Below are 9,480 nucleotides of genomic sequence, written 5' to 3'. Positions count from 1 at the left end.
CATGGAATCAGAACCCAAGTGGCATCATCAGGAACTGGGACTGGGCACTTAACACCACGAGTAGGACTCTCCCTTTCTCTCTGTCTCTTGCCTCCTCTGTTTCTAAGTGTGAGCTGGCTTCACTTTCTTCTACTGTGAACTACGTGGTGGGGTGGGATGGGCAGCAGCTGCCCCATGTTAGCCACGTCAGTGGGGACAGACAGTTTTTCAGTTCCAGGAGTCTCCTCTCCTAGGCAGGTGACTATCCACTGGATGAATCACTGTTAAGAGGAGCTGGGGTAGTGTGATCAGCCTACCTGGGGTTTGGGGCTTACTGGCATGGCTTGTTGTGGGGGCAGATCAGTGTGATGGGCAATCCCAGAAGAGTTGCATTGAGAGGGGCATAGGATCCCCATCAGGAAAAGAGGAACAGCAAACCATGTTGACAGACCAAAGCAAAGAGCTACAAACAGTCCACTGCTTTCCACCATTTGGCTACTTCTCATGCACACGCACACACACACACACACACGCACACACACACACGCGCACACACACATGCACACACACACGCATGCATGCACACACACATGCACGCACACACACATGCACACACACATGCACGCACACACACACATGCACACACACTATTTGGAAAAACATCCTCCATTAAGAAAGTGGAATTATCCTCCATATAACCAAAAATGGAACCTAGGAGGAAGACAGTCCAAAGGTGGATCTGTACTAAATCCAGGTCCAAGACCAAGGGATGATCCATTCCTATTGACTTACTTAATCTAGATGTGCTTCTCATGATCTGCTTAGCAATCTGTGATTAAATGGCAGATTAAACTGTTCTCAAATCACAATATATAATACGAAAGGGAAAGGTGGATAATCACAATAAATACATTTATTTAGAGAGGAGGAAAAGGGCTTCCCTGGTGGTCTAGTGGTTAGGAGTCTGCCTTGCAATACAGGGGACACTGGTTCAATACCGGGTCCTGGAGGATCCCACATGCTGTGGGGCAGCTAAGCCTGTGAGCCACAACTACTGAAGCCCGTGCTCACTGGAGCCCGTGCTCGGCAACAAGAGAGACCACTGCAACGAGACGCCTGTACACTGTGACTGGAGAGTAGCCCCTACTTGCTGCAACTAGAGAAAGCCCTCGTGATGCAGTGAAGACTCAGCACAGCCAAAAATAACTAACTAAATAAACAAAATCATTAAAAAATGGGAAGGAAAAATAAAGAACCGTGCTGTGCAAGACTTCCTTGGTGGTCCAGTGGTCAAGAATCTGCCTTCTGGTGCAGGGGACACAGGTTCGATCTCTGGTTGGGAAACTAAGATCCCACATGCTGCAGGGCATGCCCGTGCTCTGCAGCTACTGAGCCGGCCACACTCTAGAGCTCATGCATTGCAACTAGAGAAGCCAAAAATGCAACAACTAAAGAAGCCTGCACACTGCAACTCAGACCCAGCACAGCCTGCTCCCCGCCCCCGCCCCCTGCCCTGGCCTTCTCATGCAGAAGAACCATGCGGTTGCCAGGGGACCAGTACCAATGACCCCATCCTGCTGGACAGGAAAAGCAAGCCTCTCCTGGGCTGGCAGCAGAATGGGTCACCTGCTCAGTCAGTCTGGCTGCCTCAGGCTCTGCCTGATTGATGGGGGAGCACCTTGTCCCTTTGCTCCAGAGCTTTCCCTAGAGATGCATCGGGGAGGAGCCTGCCGAGGACCCTACAGCTCAAACCTTCTGCTTCTGGGGGGCAGTGATCTGGGTGGAGGAGTTGCCTTAGGGATTGAGCTACCACAGGTCTTGTTCGCCAGGCTGGGATTCCCCTGGCAGGACATTTCTATAAACCAGAGGGCAGCCAGCCACTGGATTTGACTCATAGGAATTCCATTAATTTGTAGCTAATACCAGAAATCTTGTCAAGTTTATGACCTTTTTGAGTCTGGACCTTTTCCTTGTGGTTCATGCATCCTAGCAACTGCCTGAGGAATTCTGCTGTAGCCTGGAGTATCAGTTTAACTCTTTACATCTGTCGCTCACCTCAGAGCAGCATAAAACAATAGGCTGGGTTGGTTAGGAAAAGCCTGTATCACCCTGCTTCCAGGAGGGATCCACTAGATGGTGCTTTACAGCTGGGGGATGTGTTACCCTGTCGGTGGAGGGTGCTGCTGCTGCTGCTAAGTCGCTTCAGTCGTGTCCGACTCTGTGCGACCCCATAGACAGCAGCCCACCAGGCTCCCCTGTCCCTGGGATTCTCCAGGCAAGAACACTGGAGTGGGTTGCCATTTCCTTCTCCAATGTTTGAAAGTGAAAAGTCAAAGTGAAGTCGCTCAGTCGTGTCCAACTCTCCGACCCCATGGACTGCAGCCTACCAGGCTCCTCCGTCCATGGGATTTTCCAGGCAAGAGTACTGGAGTGGGGTGCCATCGCCTTCTCCAAGGTGAAGGGTACCTAGCAGGAAATGATTGGGAGGAACCTGGAGAACTAAGCTTCCTTCATTTGTCTGAAAGTGAAAGTTGCTCAGTCGTGTCCGACTCTTTGCAACCCCATGGCCTATATAGTCCATGGAATTCTCCAGGCCAGACTACTGGAGTGGGTAGCCTTTACCTTCTCCAGGGGATCTTCCCAACCCAGGGATCAAACCCAGTTCTCCCTCATTGCAGGTGGATTCTTCACTGACTGAGCTATCAGGGGAATCTGCTTATCCCCTAAACTCATTTCCCATTTTTTAATCTCTCATCACACCAACTTCAACAAGGGTAGCGCACATGGCTTTTCATCTGGGCATTGAGCGTTACCTGACTGTCATCTGTCTTGGATTGTATATTGCCAGGTAGTGAGGGCCTCTCTCTCTTTCTTCAATTTTCTTGTGAAAATAATTTACATATAATGTTGTGTGAATTTAAGGTGTTTAGTGTGATTTGATTGATGTATATACTGCAAAATGATTACCGCCATGAGGTTAGTTAATATCTCCATCACCTCGCATAATCACCTTATAATATGTAATTTATATATATATATATAAAATCTGTGTATATATGAATATTTAAGATCTACTCTGCTAGCAGCTTCCAAGTGTACAATACAGTACTGTTAACTATAGTCACCATGCTATACACTAGATCCCCAGACCTTAACCTATGTTACATCTGGAAGTTTATACCCTTTGATCAATATTTCATTTCCCCTACCCCCCAGCCCCTGACAACCACCTTGCTACTCTGCTTCTGTGACTTCAGCTTTCTAAGATTCCATGTGTAATTGAGATCATACCGCATTTGTCTTTCTGTCTGATTTGACTTCACTTAGCATCACAAGTGAGGGCCTCTCTTAACAAAGATGTGCGCCAGTACATTTCTGTTTTCCAGTTAGCTAAGCCCCTTTTCTTGGAGTTGAATGATGGCCACAAGAAACAATCGCATATTCCAACATTTGGAAATTTTTCTACCAATCCATTCCCAAAAGCTTCAAGGGTGGAAAGGAGTTTGTACAAGGAAAAGAGGTGCTTCTATCTGAAAAATGGAGGCATACAAGCATTGTGGATAGGCCCTTCAGAAACAATAGCTTCCAGAATCTACTACTTTCCACAGCTGTTTGGTGTAAGTAACAAACTCAAACTAGATAGAAGATATGGCCAAAGAGATCCAAAGAGCTGGCCACGGTCATTTTACTGAGATTAACAGGAAAGATTTTGCTTTGGAAATATCTAAGTGGTTTTTGGCAGTACCCTTTCCCCCTCATATTGAAAGAGAGTTTGAACCTTTAAATACAAGCTACTAGAAAGCTCTGAGATAATAGAAAACCCACTGTGGTGTTGAAATTCTGAAGGGAACCCTCACACAGATACATCTATGTACAGGGTTTACTCGAGTGGTCACTCACCTGGCAATCTCCTTTTGCAGAAGTTTTGGAGACTGCCTTTTCAGAAAGTAATCTGGAGAGAACTAGGATCCAAATTAGTCCTGAGATTGTTTCGGTTCGCTCGTGCCAACCAACAGCCCCATTCTTGCTTTTGCCCTCCGGTGAATTATACTATTTCACCTTTCATACATTCCCCTAAGAGGGCTTTGTGATGACGACCAGGGAGCCAGCAGTGGGTTTGATGGGAAACCCATCAAGGGAGCTGAGGCCTGAGCTCCCTTGCCTGAGTCCTGCTCATAATCAGTCGAGTGTCTTGTAAATTGTATTTAACTTGGCTGGTTCTACATTGCCTTCCTCCAAGATCTCTGCGATCCTTTCCAGCCACAAAGGACTTCAGCCTGTGTTTTCTTGAGTCGTAGCACAAGATCATCTGATACGTGAGATGATGAGAAAGTGTACATTCTCATCAGGGAATATTCTTTAGTCACAGGCATGAAACCTCTGAGTCATTTATGGCTCCTCCTCTTTCTCTTTTAGCCCACATTTTGCACTTGGGCAGGCCTCTCTGTCATTTCTGTGTTCACTCCCTGAGCAGAGGCCTTTGGACGACTGGCCAAGCCTATTTCTTATCTCCCATCAGAGTGTTCAGGGGTTCCCTCTTCCCTCCAGCCTACCCTACCGCCTGACATGTTAATAATGTGCAGTTCTGATTTTCTGATTTCCCCTGATGGTCTCTCCAGAGTTCTCCACCACTTATTTTTTAAAAAATTGTTTTGGGGGGATTTATTTATGTGTCTTTTGGCTGTGCTGAGTCTTTGTTGCTGCACACATTCTTTCTATAGTTGCAGTGAGTAGGGGCTACCCTTTCTTACAGTGCACAGGCTTCTCATTGCAGTGATTTGTCTTGTGGAGTGCCAGCTCAGTAGCTGTGGTGCATAGTTTAGCTGCTCCACGGTATGGGGGATCTTCCTGGACCAGGGATCGAACCCGAGTCTCCTGCATTGGCAGGCAGATTCTTAACCACAGGTCCACCAGGGAAGTCCTGCCAGTACTTCTTAGTCTGGTTTCCAAGGCCTCAGTTGGACAGCAATGTACCGTTCTGATTGCATCTGCATTCTTCTCCATTTAAACAATGTGCCCATACTTCTCTGCCTATGTCCCTTCTTTTCTCTCCTTAATGTCTTTGCTCATATGATTCTGTGCTTACTTTCACCTGGATCACCCTATAATCTCCCTGCAATTTCTGTTTATTACAGTCCCTCCTGTTCTTCGAGATTAAAATCAAATGCCATTTTCTCCTTGACACTTTAAGGATTTCCTCAACAGGACAGGATCTCTCTCCCTCCCTCTCTTTAGCCCTTCTATAGTACTTGCAAGCCACTGGTGCACTTGTCTTTTCTTGCTAGATTTCATACCCTTGAGGGACAGCATTTGAAGAGCTAGAGCAGTGCCTGGTAAGGAGTAGGTATTTAACCAAACTTTATTGGATTGGGTTGAAAGATTACTGGGGAACTAGTAATATAGTCTGATGAAAAATGAAGCATAGCAGGTGCAATACTATCAAATAAGCCAGAGAAGATTGACATCCAGATAGAAGCCTAGTGGGTATGTATGTGTATGAATATGCTGTGCATGTGTATATATACATACACACACACTCATTTTGAACCTTCATAATTGTAGTAGGTAGTATTCTCTTAATAATACAGCCTCACAAATTCCTGGTCCCTGGGTACACCCACCTGCTCTTACTTATTCGTAGACTATTCTAGTTGTTGCTGTGAAAGTATTTAAAGATGTAACTGAAGTCCCACACAGGGAGATTATCCAGGTGGACCTGATGTTATCATGTGAGCCCTTTAAATCTGTGTCTAGAAGTCAGAGACAGGGGAATTTGGAGGTTCCAAGGGAAAGATGCATTTGATATAATGATTTCTCCTACTGGCTTTGAAGATGGGGAGGACCACATGGCAAGGATGCTGGCAGCCTATAGGAGCTGAGCGACCCTTGGCTGACAGCCAGTAATAATATGGGGACCTCAGTCCTACAACTGTAGGGAACTGAATTTAGCCCACAAGCTGCATGACCTTGGAAGTAGATTCTTCTCCAGAGACTTCAGAGGGAAATGCAGACCTCCTGACATCCTTATTTCAGCCCTGTAAGATCCTGAGCTGAGAACCCAGTGTGTGCCTGAACTTCTGACCCACGGAGCTGTGAGCTGATAAATGGGTACTACTGCTAAATCTATGGTAATTTGTTGAGCTGCAAGAGAGGACGAATTCAATAATTTTACTGATTCATCAGGTTTTATCTCTAAATTAGTTTTCTACTTTGATCTCCTTTGCCATCTTCTACTTCTCAGGAGTGACTTCCCAGATAGCACTAGTGGTAAAGAACCTGCCTGCCAATGCAGGAGACAGGACATGCGGGTTCAATCCCTGGGTCAGGAAAATCCCCTGGAAGAGGGCATGGCAGTCCACTCCTGTATTCTTGCCTGGAGAATCCCACGGACTGAGGAGTCTGGTGGGCTACAGTCCATAGGGTCGCACAGAGTCGGACACAACTGAAGTGACTTAGCATGCACGCAGGCACTCCTCAGGGGATTCAAGCAAGGGGACCCTAGAATAGCAGAGAGAAATTTAACACACTAGACAGAAGTCACAGTGCCATTATTTGTACCTTTTGGAGAACAGAATTGTTGCTTTCAGAAAATGACCCTGCTGGTGTAAATTCATGAAAAAAGTCCACAACCATAGGAAGTCCTCAAGCTGTCACAACATCTAAGAGTAGGAATGGGGCCTTTTAAAGTGATTCTTCAGCACCCGTGATACTTCCATTAGTGAAGAGGTTAAAGATAAGGCCAGGGAAGGCCTGTCTCTCCTCCTGAGCCCTGTACCTCTTCAGGGAGCCACCCTACAGAGACTGGTTTAAGCCTAATGGATTAACTGATTAAAGAATGAGTCACTGAGAATCTAGGATATACACATGATTCACTCACTTGGGTTTCTAAAAGAATATTCTACAAGTGATTGAGAAGAAAAATGGCATGAGATCATGGAAGGGAGGGTTAGCCAGATGGCAGAGCTTTGAAAAATGAAATACCCATTGGCTGGTTGTAAATTTTCTCAGTAAGAAATTAATGTGGGAAGTCCCTAAAGAAGCATGGGGCTATACCATGATTGGATTGACTCATGTTCACAGAGCACATATACAATGTAGAAAAAACGACATAGAACCAGGAGCTGTTCTACCAGCAAGAATCGTGCCAATAATTAGCAATAGCTAACATTTGCCGATTGCTTATGGCGTGCCGGGCACAATTCTAACCTGTCTGAACTCATTTATTTCTCACAATAATCTCATAAGGTGGGCACTGTGGCTATGATTCCCATATTATTGGAGCATCCTTCAGTGGGGAAACTGAGGTCCAGAATGGCTGAATAACTTGCCCAAAGTCACACAGTTGGGAAGTGGTAGTGTCCAATACAGACTTGGTCAACCCTGACTCCAGTACTCAAGCTTCGTTTATATATTTGGGTCTGTTTCTGGGGTTTTTACTTAAAAAAAATTTTTTTTTAATTTATTTATTTTTGACTGCACTATGTCTTTGCCATGGTACATGGGCTTGTCATTGTGGTGGCTTCTCTTGTCGCAGAGCACGGGCTCTAGAGCTCAGGCTCAGGAGTTGTGGCCAACAGGCTTAGTTGCCCCAAGGCATGTGGAATCTTCCCAGACCAAGGATCAAACCTGTGACCTCTGCATTGGCAGGCGGATTCCTAACCACTGCTGCTACTGCTAAGTCGCTTCAGTCGTGTCCGACTCTGTGCGACCCCATAGACGGCAGCCCACCAGGCTCCCCCGTCCCTGGGATTCTCCAGGCAAGAACACTGGAGTGGGTTGCCATTTCCTTCTCCAATGCATGAAAGTGAAAAGTGAAAGTGAAGTCGCTCAGTCATGTCCGACTCTTAGCGACGCCATGGACTGCAGCCCACCAGGCTCCTCCGTCCATGGGATTTTCCAGGCAGGAGTACTGGAGTGGGGTGCCGTTGCCTTCTCCAAACCACTGGACCACCACTAAAGACCCTGGGCTTTCTGTTTTGTTCCGATGTATTCTTTCCTGTACTGATACTGCACTGTTTTAATATCTAGTCATTCAAGTCACTCCTGCTTTTTTCTTTCTTAATTTCTAATTTAATCGGAGAGCCTCCTCCCACTTTATAACATGGCTTCTTAAAACTGTGAAGGCCTTTTTCTTCTGAATACCAAAAGTAGCCAAACAATATGCGTCACGCTTCTCTAGAAAGTCTCTGGACAACACTTTCTGAGGGAAGCGTGTGCCTGGCTCTTGAGCAAAAAGGTGTGTTCTACTCTGCTTTTGCTGTACTGGCTCCTCTGTATAGTCTCCAGTAGAATCACACTGCTCTCAGCCTGGTTGTGGAGATCTGAGCCACGCCAGTCTGTAGATTTCTGCAGCGACGGAAAGGTTTCAAAAGTGTGTTGTCCAGCGTGGTCGCCACGCACCACTTGTGACTGCTGGGCACTTGAAATGTGCACTTAAAAGAGTATGACTGAGAAACTGAATTTTTGTTTCAAATTTTTAAAATTGAAGTATAGTTGATTTTCAGTGTTGTGCCAGTCTGCTGTACAACAAAGTGACTTTGTTATGCGCATATAGATTTTCAGTGTTGTGCCAGTCTGCTGTACAACAAAGTGACTTTGTTATGCGCATATAGACATTCTTTTTTATATTCTTCTCCATTCTGGTTTATCACAGGATAGTGAGTGAAGTTCCCTGTGCTGTACAATAGGACCTGTTGTTTGTCCATTCTGAATGGGTGGTTTGCATCTCCCAACCCCAGACTCCCAGTGCATCCCAGTCCCTCCCCTTGGCAGCCATAGGTCTATTCTCCATGTCTCTGAAACTGTTTCTGTTTTGTAGATGAGTTCATTTGTGCTGTATGTTAAATTCTGCATGTAAGGGATATCATGTGATATTTCTCTTTCTCTGTCTGACTCACTTCACTTAGTGTGATAATCTCTAGTTGTATCTGTGTTGCTGCACATGGCATTGTTCCGTTCTTTTTTATGGCTGAGTAGTATTCCATTGTAGTATGCACCACATCTTTATCTGTTCATCTCTCCGTTGACACTTCGGTTGTCTCCATGTTTGGGCTATTGTGAATAGTGCTGCTCTGAACACAGGGGTGCATGTATTTTTTGAATTATAGTTTTATGTGGGTATATTCCCAGGAGTGGGATTGCTGGATCATGTGGTAATTCTAATTTTAGTTTTCTGAGAAGCCTCCATATCGTTTTCTACAGTGGCTATACCAACTTATAGTATTCAGTTCAGTTCAGTTCAGTTGCTCAGTTGTGTCCGACTCTTTGAGACCCCATGAATCGCAGCACACCAGGCCTCCCTGTCCATCACCAACTCCCAGAGTTCACCCAAACTCATGTCCATGGAGTCACTGATGCCATCCAGCCATCTCATCTTCTGTCATCCCCTTCTCCTCCTGCCCCCAATCCCTCCCAGCATCAGAGTCTTTTCCAATGAGTCAGCTCTTCGCATGAGGTAGCCAAAGTACTGGAGTTTCAGCTTTAGCATCAGTCCTTCCAAAG

At 45.9% G+C, this 9,480-nt stretch overlaps 1 protein-coding gene across 1 annotated transcript in view; it reads left to right on the top strand.

The window, feature by feature from the left end:
- SUSD1 (sushi domain containing 1) overlaps positions 1-9,480 on the top strand; it is a 127,684-nt gene that overhangs the window by 107,441 nt on the left and 10,763 nt on the right. The gene's annotated exons all lie outside the window — the stretch shown is intronic.

The sequence above is a fragment of the Bison bison genome, unplaced genomic scaffold, assembly GCF_000754665.1.
Source record: "Bison bison bison isolate TAMUID 2011002044 unplaced genomic scaffold, Bison_UMD1.0 scf7180017864183, whole genome shotgun sequence".
NCBI classification, from domain to species: Eukaryota; Metazoa; Chordata; class Mammalia; order Artiodactyla; family Bovidae; genus Bison; species Bison bison.
Note: the sequence above shows the minus strand (reverse complement) of the source record. Positions and strands in the feature narration are given on the sequence as shown.